Genomic DNA, 13583 nt, shown 5'->3' with positions numbered 1-13583 from the left:
AATTTGAGACTTCTTTTACAAGTTTTTTTTTTTTTTAAATATATAGTCTCTTTACTTCTAAAATGTTTTTCTTTTTTCTTCTTTCTAGCCAGCTCGCCCCTCTGTTCTTGTACTTGCATGCACTTTAGCTTTGTCTTAAGTTTGAGGAGAAAGATCCAAGTTGATTCTTATCTTCTTGTGTATTTAAATCTTATCTCTTCATTTCAGTGGCAGCTTGTAAAGCCTATTTTTGTCTCCAAAGTTTAAAAACCTGACAAGGAGGCATGGTTCTCATTCTCTTGTCAACCAAGATGCTTGAAAGTGTTGTCTCAACATGGAGCTTCCATTTCTTTCCTGTGCCCTTTGCAATCCAGTTTTACTCTCCTTGTCTAATGTCTTCTCTGAGAAAACTCACTTCTTGTTTTCTCTTGACCCTTTTAGTACTCATCTCCCTAAACTCCCTCCTTCCCAAAGCTCTCTACCCTCTTGGGGTCCATGACACCATTTTTCTCTTGATTTCCCTCCGGATCCTTTTGGTCTTTTTTGGGCTTATTTGTGGGCTTCTTTTCAACACTTATTCCTCTCCAGGGTTCTGGCCTTGCTTCTCTGTTCTTGTCACTATGCATAATCTTCCTGGGGAAACTCATCCACTTATATTGATTTAACTACTACCCCCCCACCAGGACTTTGTGCTATTTCCTCTACCATGAATGCTCCCCTGCTTTCTCTCTCTCCTACTCATCCTACAAATGACTTATTACTTCCTCCAGGAAAGTTTTCCTCAGTCTATCCTTTGGATTAACTGTCCCCTGCACTGTGCCCCCACAGTACACTTGTTGACACCATTATCATACTATGTATTACATTATGATGAAATTATCTGTAATCTCCTTACAGTCAGGAACTATGACCATTTTTGTTTTTTGTTTGTTTGTTTGTTTGTTTTGTATTTTTTAAGATTTTATTTATTTATTTGATAGAGAATGAGAGAGAGAATGATAGGGGAGAAGGTCAGAAGGAGAAGCAGACTCCTCATGGAGCTGGGAGCCTGATGCGGGACTCGATCCCGGGATTCCAGGATCATGACCTGAGCCAAAGGCAGTTGCTTAACCAACTGAGCCACCCAGGCGCCCCTATGACCATTTTTGTATTCCTCTACCCAGTACAGGACTCAAGAGCTTTCTTTGAGTCTTGCTTCTCTCTGATTGAGATATAATCCTCTTCATGACCTAGCTGAGATAAATTTTTAAATTTTTAAATTTTTAAAAATTATATTCTAGATCACATTTTCTCTTAACCTTCTATGGTATCTCTGGAAAGCCTATTATTTGGAAAGTTAATTCCTTTGTTCCACTTCCTAGTTCAGTCAAGGTCATTCTCATGTATTTACATGGTCAAGCTATGGTTTGATTTTAACCATCACCTATATGCTAATGACTCTTAACTCCTTTTCAGTAGTCCTTACTACTGTCCTAAATTGTTTCTGCACATCCTACCCCTTGCATGCAAGCATTTCCTATCCTCATGGTACAGTTTCTGGTCCTTGAGTGCCCCAACACCCAGGGCAAGTTGTTCAGGGTTGATGAGGAAGGAACTACTTCTAAATCCCTCATTTCGGTGTAGTGTGTAGGTTGGGAGGGAAGCAAAGGTGGGTGCTGGTGAGGTCAGTATAGAAAAGAAGTGTCAGGGTAAGAAGGTGGTTGCATCAGTTTCATGTGGCTGCTATAACAAAATGCTACAAGCTTAGACTAAAACAACATGAAGTTTTTCTCTTACAGTTTTGGAAGTTAGAAGTCTGAAATCAGTTTCAGTGGACTAAAGTCAATGGCTGGTTTCTTCTGGAGGCTCTGAGGGGAGAATCTATTTCCTTTCCATTTTCAGCTTCTAGACATTTCCAGCATTCCTTGGCTTCTGGCTGCATCATTCCAATCTCTGCTTCCACTGCCTTCTGCCTTAACTCTGACATTCCTCCCTCTATTCTTTCTTTTTTTTTTTTTTTTTAAGATTTTATTTATTTATTTGAGAGAGAGACCATGAGAGAAAGCAAGCAGACTCTCCGTGGAGCTGGGGGCCTGATACGGGACTCAATCCCGGGACTCCAGGATTACGACCTAGCCAAAGGCAATTGTTTAACCAACTGAGCCACCCAGGCACCCAGCCTGCCTCCTTTCTATAAGGATCCTTGTGACTATATTGGGCCCATCTGGATAATCCAGGATAATCTCCCCATCTAAAGGTCCTTATTTTAACCATATTGGCATTGTCACATTTGCCATATAAGGTAGATTACATGTTCTGAAGATTAGGGCATGGATGTATTTGAAGGGCCATTATTCACCTTACCACAAGTGGTCCTGAGTCAGGGTAGAGACTGAGAGGGCTGTGAGTGAGACAGATATGGGGTCACACCCCATTAGTACAGCTGTCATGTCCCCAAACCTCTGTTCCTCACAGTAAAATATGAACAACAGTTTCTCCTTTTTGAGATTGTTATATGAAGTAAAAGAGGTAATGTATGCAAAATGCTTTGCAAGATGACTGGGACATGCCTATACCCATAAATGAAGGTAGTTGTGCTAATAGGAAAATGGAAGAGACAGGAAGAGAGGGGGAGAAAGAAGGAAAGAAAGAAGAGTAAAGAAAAGAACGAAAAAAAGAAAATGGAAGGAAGGAAGGAAAAAAGAAAGGAGGAAAAAGGGAAGGAAGGGAGGAAAGGAGGAAGGGGGGAAGAAAGAAAGGGAGAGAGTTAGGGAGAAAAGAAAGGTTATTGATTGTCACCCAAGTCATCTGCTATAAGAAAAGTCATGCATGTGCATATTTCTTGCTGAATAATGTCTGTGACTATTTCATAGCTCAGGATATAAAGTCATGCACACATTTTACTAGAGCCCTGACTCCAGATTTCTTTTGCTTTCCACTGCAATTCCTTGGATTTTCTCTGGTAGAGTGTCTGACTTCAGATACACACTCAACACTTTGGGGTTGCTTTAGGGCTGCCAACATGACCTGGTCAACCTTGAGACGATAGGCCTGATCTTCATCCATTGGAGGAGTTTTGGTTCTGCGTCCAGACCAAAGATAAAGGAACTGTTGTAGGTCATCAACCAGGTTCTTGTGAGTGCAAATCCCCACCAGGCAGCAATTTTCACCTTGGGATGGATTTGCTCGTTCACTGGTCCTTGGAATACAGACCATAAGTACTTAATCTGCCATAGGCCAGCTGACCTTGCGGTTCACAAAGAAATTTGATGGAACAGTCAGGCTGGCCTCAGGCTCAGCAGTGCCAGAAACGGTGGCGTTGGGGCACAGTCTTCTCCTCCTCATTATGTGACACTGATAAGGAGTTTCTAGTTCATAAGACAACATCACTGGTGAAATCTCCCCAAAAGGAGTTGTGCAAGCCTTGCAAGAGAAAGAAATAGAGGCTGCTGGAGCAGCAATGCCACCACTTCCCTGGAGTTGAAGAAGTCAAAGTGATGGCCAAGGCAGTTGATACCCTGGCCACAGAGGGCCTTGTTCCCTCCTACCCCCACACACTGGTACCAGTGAGGATGGTTTGGATGCCACTCTTTTGATCTCTATGCCGGGGATATAGAGTAGAGCCAAGACTTCATTAAGCTCCAGTGGGATGAGTAATGCAAATGCACCTTGCAGTGCAGTTTCCACTGTGTTCCATGAGGGAGGCAGCACATTTTCATGACTCTGGATCTGAAGACCTGACCTCTCCTGACTTACCAAAAGCATGTACCCTTTTCTGCTTCCTATTTGAAGTGATGTGGGAGGAAGAGGATCCTCCGATCGTGGGGGTACAGCAGACTTGGCCAGATGCACCGTGAGCTCAGAAGCTCAGAATCCTACCATTTGGCCCATGGGGCCAAACGTTCTTGTAAGATTTTTTTTTTTTAAAGACTTTATTTATTTATTTGAGAGAGAGAGAGACAGTGAGAGAGAGCAGGAGCAAGGAGAAGGTCAGAGGGAGAAGCAGACTCCCTGTGGAGCTGGGAGCCCGATGCAGGACTCGATTCCGGGACTCCAGGATCATGACCTGAGCCGAAGGCAGTTGACCAACCGACTGAGCCACCCAGGCGTCCCTTTTGTAAGATTTTTAAAGAGAAGGAGCTTTAGACTATAATTGGTGAAGAGCACTGTCTCTCCACTGTGACTGCATTTCCCCTCATATATGAAAACAGTGGCGTAGCGAGGGGGCATCTTTGGGATCAGTCTAAGAGGAAGCTGAATTGGGGATACATTTTGTCAAGTTTAATTAGAGGTATTTATATGATTATAGTCCCTTCCATATATACATGTATCTGGTGGTTAATTAATACAAATATGCAATTATGCTAAGCTATCTTTCAGACTTTGGAGCCACCTGTTCCAGGCACCTGTTTTAGCAGTTCTCACTAGGAAGCTCTCCTTAATTCTTTTCATGAATTAGGAAAAAAGAGTCATACCACAATTCGGAATGTCAGAGTCCTGAATTACAAGCATGGAAGTCAGTGCCACTTACCCTTAACTCTACCCTCTCCCTAAGGATACCCATCTCTACCTACCCCCTAACCTGAACTCCCCTAACCCGACCATGACACCAGTGGCATTTCTAGTTACTTATTGCACACTCGAAATTGTGTTTCCCAGGAGGACAGTGGGGAACTGTTAAGACTGTGGTCTGTAGAGTCAAATGCTGGCTCAGCCACTTGGTATAGAGTGGGAGCTTGGCTCGGTTTTCAAATGGGAAGAGGTACTCATGGAGATGGTTGTAGAGGTTGAATTGGCTAAAAAAAAAAAAAAAGAGCTGTACCTGCCCATGGTGAGCGCTCAATAAAATTTCTTCACTCTGAGTCTTTCCAAACCACATTCATCTTTTAATCAGCTGTGGTCACAGAGCGCTTTGAATGTAATCATCAGAAATAAACTGAGACTACCAGAGCCAGAGGGGGGAAAAAAAAGTTAATTGGAAGGATATTAATAGCTTAAGGAGCTGAGGGAAGAGCTGACCAAACAGGTTTTGGGGATGACAGGAACCAGGGCAATTGGGGTCTCAGAAGCTGGAACACGGAAGCCATCCTTCTGAGATGCTTCTGGCATGGCTGCCTTTGCTCCTTGTTCTTGTCCAGGCTTCAGGGTTTGGGAGGGAGAACCAGCTGGCCTAGCTTGGTTTGCTTCCTCCCCCTTGGTCAGAAGAGTAGATGTTTGGGAGCAGCTGCCCTATTAAAGCCACAGGGAGCTGGGAGACTGTTCCAGGAGGTCAGGACACTGGGCAGACAAAATTGCCCATGCTCCGTGGACCTATTGCTGGGGGTCCCTGAGGACCTGCCCAGCAAACTTCTCTCGACTGACTTTCAACTTCTTCTTTGCCAAAATGTAATCCCCTTTTGTAATCACCCAATATCACTGCCTCCCGACTTTCCAGATAATCGTACCTTCTTTTGAATGACTTCTATAATGATTATTTACTTATATATTTTAAGTCTTGTTCTGGGGGCTGGTTGACCTCAGTCAACCAAAGAAATCTCTTGCCTTCAAGGAAGGAGGCAGAAAACCAAAATAACAAATAAACGTATGACATGAAGTGATAACTGTGCTCATGAGGAGGCAGTAATGAGAAAAACCATCAGAAAGGGAAGGAGCAAGGTGTGGGTGCAGGTGTTGTTCAGACCAGCAATTCAAATTTATGTGAGTCTGTCATTCAACTGTTCACATTTTGATTATTTTATTTGTTTTCTTGTCTATCCTGCATGACTAGCTGGGTTCTCCCCTCTAGGAGTGAGTATCTTAAAGGTGAAGCCGTAGCATTCATTTCTAGCCCTTAGCCCCTGCCTCATGGTGGATACTCTCTAAATGTTTGTTGAAAGAATGGATAAACCCATAGTATGGCTATCAGATGATTGTATTTTTCTGCTTGTGACCCAGCCTACAATTCTCCCACATGCGACATTGCAGATAGTAATTCCATCTGGGCTCTGCCCTTATAGGTTCTCTATAAATGTTGCTGACTGACCAGTTGGCTAGAAAAAAAACATTTGTATAACCTCCATTTATCCTGTCTCTCGCCCCTGGAATGAATTTGGCTTCTTTTTGTTATTGTTTTGTTTTTATTTTTTTTAATCATAACATGCTTTCTGAATTTAAGACCAGCTTTAAGAAAGAAATGGGAATACTATCCATTCCTCCCAACTTGAGTCACAGAGTCATGGCATCAGAATGAATCATGGCCTCTGAAAGCAGCTCCGGACAGCACCTTGCATAAGTGAAATTGTGCCATGAGGAACAAGGGCACAAACAATGATCCTTTCATGGAAACTAGAATCCTATTAAGCCTGTTCCCTCCATGCTTGATTTCCATATTTACTGAAGTGGAGAGAACTAGATTAATCCTCATTTAAGCACTCAGTCTAAAAGTAGAAAACAAGAGAATAGAATGTTTTAAAATATTTTTATTAAGCATTTTGTAAAACAGAGCAATATCGATTGCCTGTTGTTTTGAGGTGGCCTCCAGCCTTGCAGAATTCATGGCTTTTCACTCTAGATCATGAATGAACTGCCGTGGACACGACTCTCTGGTCGCGATGGTAGCTGTGTTTTATAAATGATCAACTGTGCTGTGAATATATTTAGCATGTGCTAAATGCCCCTGAGAGGATGAGTATCATCTGTTTCTAATTTAATTGTGTTTTGGAGCATGGCACATTTTTTTTCTAGATGAATAAATATTAAGCCTTTTCCACTTCCTGAGGAAAATGAGGGTTGGATTCTGATATTCAAATTATTAGACTTATTAAATCATATTAAAATGAAAATGTAAAGAGCTATTTGATTCTATTTACAAGTTCATGTCACAATATACTGTTCAGTGAAAATGCTATGTTTTGGCATCTGAAAAACTAGATACCGACACTGAGACTAGAAACCATTTTATTCATCATTAACTTGAGTGGATGTTAGGGCTGACGGATAAGATAGTTAGAAATACTGGTGTTGGTAACTGAACAGTATCCTCATACAACACTTAAAACATTTCAAAGCAGTTTTTATCTGAATGTTCTCTGACATTCATATCATAAGCCTTGAAATTTGTATATGCAACCCAAAATACATAAAGTAACTATTTCATGCACTGACACAATTAAAAGAAGATTCACTTCAAGCTTCTGAAAAACCAAATTTGGCTACATCTGTATTTATTTGCTCATCAACCATAAACTTCCTGATGGAGCTCTTCTAGGAAAAGTAAGGGCCAACTTGAAATGGATGTCAGAAAGGGATTTTAGAGTTAATACATGTGCTTTTCTGTATAAAGAGGCCTAGTAATAGTAAGCGACTGCTATGATGGCCGAGCCGGGACGAGACCCCGGAATTCCTGTCCTTTGCACCTTATCTCCTTGTTTTCCTGAAGCGATCATTTAAATTAGCAAGATACGTATGTAATCTACAGAATTTCCCTTATGCATATCTCAACGAAAGCTGCTATTATATAAAAATAGATTCTATACCCTGTTCATTATTTACAGCTGCATTCCTATCTACCTTCACACCCGACCTCCAGCATTGTTTTAGCAATCTCTGAGAAAAAATAGGTAAGACAGACTGTGTTTCAATGTACTCCTATGCGCAGATCAATGAAAGCTGTCTGGGGGCCTAGAGAGCAAGCAGAGCTTTTGATACCTTTCATGTGATGTTCTCTTCTCCTGGTCTCAGCCCAACTGACTAAGATGGTTCCAACAAGCTTGGTCTTTAATGGCCTGTCCACTCTGATAGTAACGACAGCTGTTGGCGTCCTATGCCAGGTCAGCTCTAGTAACTGCTCATTTATCTACCTTGCCATTGTAACCAAGTGTCCTTTGTTGTTGTTGTTTCAGTAAAATCGGAAAGTCTGAAATGGAGTCAACTATATTTCAAAATGTAAAACACTGCGAATTCATGTTGACTAGATTCCACATCCTAACAATGAAAACCTATAAAATACCCCTTTTCAGGTTGTAATCTGTTTGTATGTCAACAAAGTAACTATGAGATAAAGGAAAATATATAGAAGCCATTTCACAGATTTTTTTTTTTTCCAGTTAAAAAAAACATGCTCGGAGGGGTGCCTGGGTGGCTCAATGGGTTAAGTCTCTGCCTTTGGCTTGGGTCATGATCTCAAGGTCCTGGGATCGAGCCCCACATCAGGTTCTCTGCTCAGTGGGGAGCCTGCTTCCACATCCCCCTCACCCTGCCTGCCTCTCTGCCTACTTGTGATCTCTGTCTGTCAAATAAATAAATAAAATCTTAAAAAAAAATCATGCTTGGAAAGGTTACATGTTATTAAACCAAAGTCTCTTCTAAATATCTGTATTATTAAAATGTGTAGGTAATTATAAGTAAGAAAAACATTAAGAACCTATCTTGGATCAGAATTCTTATACTGCTGGCACTAAGAATAACATTATAACTATTATTTGTGGAACATCCCGAGGTTTAATAACCTGCCTGAGGTCCTTACACTGAAATATTTTGCCTCTAGTCTATGTTTGAAGGGACAAATCTATTAACCCTTTGGTAAAACTCCTAGTTCTGGTTTAAGTATATTCAATACTTTGTTAAATGCTTGCAGGAATATGAGTCCTTGGTATATTAACAGATGCATTTTGCAATGATTGGTATATCATCAAATACACTGAAATCGATAGAATATTTTTTTTCTAACATGTCAGTTGGAACACCTTTTCCTTGAATTATTACAATATTTTAAATTAAAAAAGGATGCTATTTAGAAATCCAAACAATTGCCCAATTCCTGATAAAAGTGATACTTTGATATTTAAGAATTAATTGATGTGAGTTTCCCAAGAGGGCTTTGACCCTGTTGATAGTTTTGAAACTATATCTGATGGACTAATTAGATTGTCTACACTGGTACCCCCAGAGATACCCAAATGCACTTTTTTTAATCAGAGAGAGGTTGTAAATGCCAGAAACAAAATCTGAGAGACCACCCCTCTCCCATGGCCATTGGCAAAGGGATTCAATGCATCACACCCCCTCCTTGAAGTCTTCCCAATCAAACCCACTCAGCCAAACTCAGTTGGCTTCTCACAGACTAAACCCTTTGATTATTCCTTTTCCCTGACCTATGAATCTAATCACTACATTATTCCCATTTATTGACCTATTGTGATTTCTTATTGTAGCATTAAGGCACTGGGTTTGCTAATTCTTTTGGAATACCCCTAACCCTTGGTACATCTCGAAGGTGGCTCTTTTGATCCTTGCTCTTGACCTGAAAAACGAAGGTCCATATTCTTGACTATCCCTTCCCTTGAATCCATGTCCTCTTCCAAGGAATTTATAAATATCAGCAAGAGGTCAGTGCAAGATTCCCCACTGTGTCAGCCTCCACCTTCTTTTTCTAGGTGAGTCCTTTCTGCCAAACCCAGCTCCATCTCTCCTGTCCTCCCGTTCCCAAAACGTGTTATTGGCAACTAAAGCCAGGTCACGAGATGCTTCACAGAGCTCTGCCACTAAATGTACAGGGAAAAATAATATTGTAATCCTTGCAGATACTTCAATTCAGCATGGTTATTTTGCCTGTTTCCTTTCAGATTATCTCGGCTTGGTCTCTGGGAACCACCCATTAGTGACCGTCATAAAGTAAGTATACATTTAAAATTTTTCTTTCAGTCAGCTGTAAATGGAAATCTCAGTTTTGTTCAATGATTTTCACAAAAGACCGTTTCAAATATTTTATCAGTGAACGGTGGCATCATGACTGGGTGTTTCATATATAGGAAAAGATAATAAACCTTTTCTTTAACCTTTTCTTTCTGGAAGAGATACCGGAAAGGTATGAAGTAAAGCAGGCACTGCCTCTCACCCTGGGATATTACCTGTAGCTGAAGAAAGTGTATTTGCAGCCCCTGAGTGGAGTGGTTTCATTTCATCATCTTCATCCTTCGCAGCTGCCAGAGTCCTCTCAGGGGAGGAGACATTACAACAGCCTCTTCCTTCATTTTAAATTGGGCTGTAGCCCAAGAAAGTATCTCAAATGGCATTAAGCCAATTAACATCTAGCCCAGAATTTAGCACCTAATGGGCATATAATAGGTATTGGTTGGAAATGAATGTAGGTAGACTCATTAATCCATTAATCTGCCTCTCCGTGAGGTCCTTGCCACTGTAAGGCAATGTGGTGTGCCGGTTATTCCCCCAAATCTGGAACAAGGTGCTTGGGTTCATTTCCTGGTTCTGCCACTTACTAGCTGTATGACTTTGGCCTCATGTTTAAACCTCTCAGTATCCCAGTTTTTTCATTTATAAAATGGGGCTACTAATACTACCTATCTTGATCAGAGGTTTTTACAAGGATTAAATGTGTTAATATTACCAAAAGGCTTCAAATAATGCCTGACACATAGTAATCTTTGTAAAAATGTTGAATAAATTAAAATACATGATGCATATAGGAACATTCCAAGGTCCCATGTCTAGAGACAAAAATTGGTTTGGCCTGGAAGCAATGACACCTCAGTAGCAATAAACACACCTACTGCCCAAATCTTGCTTTTAATACTATTTTCCAGTAAAAGGAACCCAAGCTCCTTGGAGAAATAGCTGATCTAGGACTAAGGCAAGAAATACACAGAATGAGCCTGGAGAATCTTGTAGTACCAGAAAGTAAGGTAATGCTAAAAGAAAAATGAAAAACAAAACAAAGCAAAAAACACCTCACAAAAGTGTGACACAAAGTATGTCACAAGGACATAGGAGTTAACAAAAGTACTCCCAACCACCAAAGCCACACACTTGGAGCAACAAAATAAAATAGTGGTATAACCCAAAGAATAAAATCAATATATATTCAGATATTAATAATTAGATCAATATATGAAGAGAATAGGGGCACCTGGGTGGCTCAGTCGGTTAAGCGGCTGCTTTTGGCTTAGGTCATAATCCCAGCATCCTGGGATCGAGTCCCACATCAGACTCCTTGCTCCGCGGAATGCCTGCTTCTCCCTCTGCCTCTGCCTGCCATTCTGCCTGCCTGTACTCTCTCTGCCTCTCTGACAAATAAATAAATAAAATCTTAAGAAAAAAAATATATATGAAGAGAACAGATAAATCTTCCACGTGGAATAATTCCAAATACTCCATGTAGATATTCTGCTTTCCAGGAGGTAAAGGATGACTCCCCATGGGGGTTGCACACCCCGATTTTCCTCCAAGGAGTACAGTAGGAAAGGGGTTGGGGTGGGGGCTGGAGAAGAGCCACATACCACAGAGGAACTTGACAAACACTATCTCAAGCCAGGTCATCTGGATTAACTTCCCCAGTGATAGGTCATCTTGATAGTCCATGTCCTTCACAAGGTGTGATAAGACTGATGCTTTACCTCTGGTCCTCTTCCCCAAAACACCTCACCCCACTCTCCTTGTGAGAAAAACAAAAGACAAATTTTAGTACAGGTACATCCTACAAAATACCTGACTACTATTCCTCAAAACTACCAAGGTCATTAAAAATACTGGCAGTCACAACCAAGAGAAGCCTAAGACAAGACCACTAACTGTAAATGTGGCATTGTGGATGGGATCCTTGAACAGACAAAGGACATTAGGTAAAAACCAAGGAAATCTGAATATTATAAAAACCAAGGAAATCTGAAAACTATAGAGTTTAGTTAATAGTATATCAGTGTTAGTTCATTAATTGTGAAAAATGTCCTATAGTAATATAAGATGTTAATGATAAAATCTGAGTAAGGGATATACAAGAACTCTTCATATACTGATAATTCTGCAAATCTAAAACTGTTTGAAATAAAGCATTTATTTAAAAAAATAAGGAAGCGTGCACATTAAAAAAAAAAAAAAAAAACAAACTGGTTTGGAGGTGTACTCTCCATTTTCTAAGTACCAAAATAATACCATGTTGAAAAATGCTAAATTTAACTAATTTATATTTTGAGAATCCTACACAGAGAATTACATTCCACATTAACGTTTTGAATTGGATAAAGGTAGACATATCCCTAAAGCATTCTGCTGTATTTCTGCTATCTCCAAGTGGAGGAAGAAGATAACAATTGGCAACACAAACCTTTTTTTTTTTTTTATCATCCCCAAGAATAACAGTTTTTGGAGCTCCAAGTGTATTATGATTTGTGCATTAGTTATATATTGAACACATAATTATTATCCCACAGTTTCTTTGGATCAGGAATCTAGATGGGTCCTCTGTTCCAGGTCTCATAAGGGTATAAGCAAGAGGTTGACTATGCTATGGTCATTTTGGGAGCTTTTTTCTTCCAAGTCCATGTGCTTGTTGGTGGAATTCAGTTAAGGTTGGAGGACTGAGGTCCCCTGTCTTCTTGCTGTCACCTGGGTGCTCTCATCTCCTAGGTGTTGCTCGCAGCTCCTGGCCGTGGGGCTGCCTGCCTCTCTCAGGGAGGCTGACTTCAGAGGCCGCAGGAGAATCTCTTACTCTAGTCTTTTAAGGTGGAGACTTGCATGATGTAATCTTATCAAGGGAGTGACTCTCCCGTAGGCTTTGCCGTAGTCTATTGGCTAGAAGCAGGTCACAGGCTCTGTCTTCTCCTTAGAAGAGAGGATCACACTAGGGCCTGGCTCGTTGGGGATCGCCTTAGAGCATATGCACTACCACAGGAGAGCTTTGAAACAGATCCAGGCAGCTGGGCAGAGATGAGCCAACTAAAGAAGAGAACAAACTGCAAAGGCTGGCTTCTTATTTTCAAGCAAACTACATCTTGAAGGAAATAAATAAGTTTCATCCCCACCCCAAACCCCTCCCCTGCCCATAATTATGTTTTAAATATATTCCGCAAAATTTAAAAATATTACTCAAAGTTATCAAATGAGAGTTCCAGTTATTCAAGCTGAAGGAGCCAGAAAAATATATTTGGAGACCATTCATAAATACATCACATTTTCCTAACTCGTGTTTTCTTTTTTATTAGCAGTGAAGAAATCTGGACAAAATTTCAACAATATTTTTGCATTTTAAGAACTCTCATGAAAGCTTAAATAATATGATCTCATTTTCAACATTTCATGACTTAATTTTTCTCTTTTTTGAGACTGTAGTTTTTTAATACTTATGTTTTAAAATTTGGTCTACTAATAATGATTAATAGGTTGATATTGTTTAGGTACTAATTTTTACATGATGCTTAAAATTTGTGCATTTTAAATATATTTAATATTTAAATATATTAAATATTCATTTTCCCTGACTTCGTTTTTCTGGATTCTGAATCCTTTTCTCATAAAATGTTACATACAGAAATACTGGTATTGTCATTTTGCTCCAGTGCTGTAATCACCACCCAGATTTTCAGGATCTGAGAAAAAAAAAAAAAAATTGCCCCTTGTAACACCAAATGCTCCAGAAAGCCTAGCTTTTTGGCATTGGAGCAATAGTTGCCAAGTTGCTGCTTACATCTGGAAATAAAGCACATGTATCGTTTGTTAGATCCCGTTTCTAACTGCGGGTTTGTATCATGTGATGGCTGGGTCTGTGCATCTCCACAGAGATCAATACAAACCTATTAGTGGACTGAGCCAGAGACCTTTGCTGCTTGTGTCTCCAATATGCAGCTGCCTTGAAA

General features: G+C 40.3%; 1 protein-coding gene across 3 annotated transcripts in view; it reads left to right on the top strand.

Annotated features, from left to right (window-relative positions):
• The window catches only part of NCALD (neurocalcin delta), a 383045-nt gene that overhangs the window by 195997 nt on the left and 173465 nt on the right, over positions 1-13583 (top strand). For all 3 annotated transcript variants that reach the window (XM_013064753.2, XM_004768878.3, XM_004768879.3), the window contains one exon: positions 9561-9609. The gene's annotated coding sequence lies outside the window, so the exon portion shown is untranslated. The remainder of the gene's footprint in view (positions 1-9560; positions 9610-13583) is intronic.

Source organism: Mustela putorius, unplaced genomic scaffold, assembly GCF_011764305.1.
Source record: "Mustela putorius furo isolate JIRA1106 unplaced genomic scaffold, ASM1176430v1.1 tig00000228_pilon_pilon_pilon, whole genome shotgun sequence".
Lineage (NCBI taxonomy): Eukaryota > Metazoa > Chordata > Mammalia > Carnivora > Mustelidae > Mustela > Mustela putorius.
The sequence above is the reverse complement of the archived record's forward strand: the minus strand, read 5'-3'. Positions and strand labels throughout refer to the sequence as shown.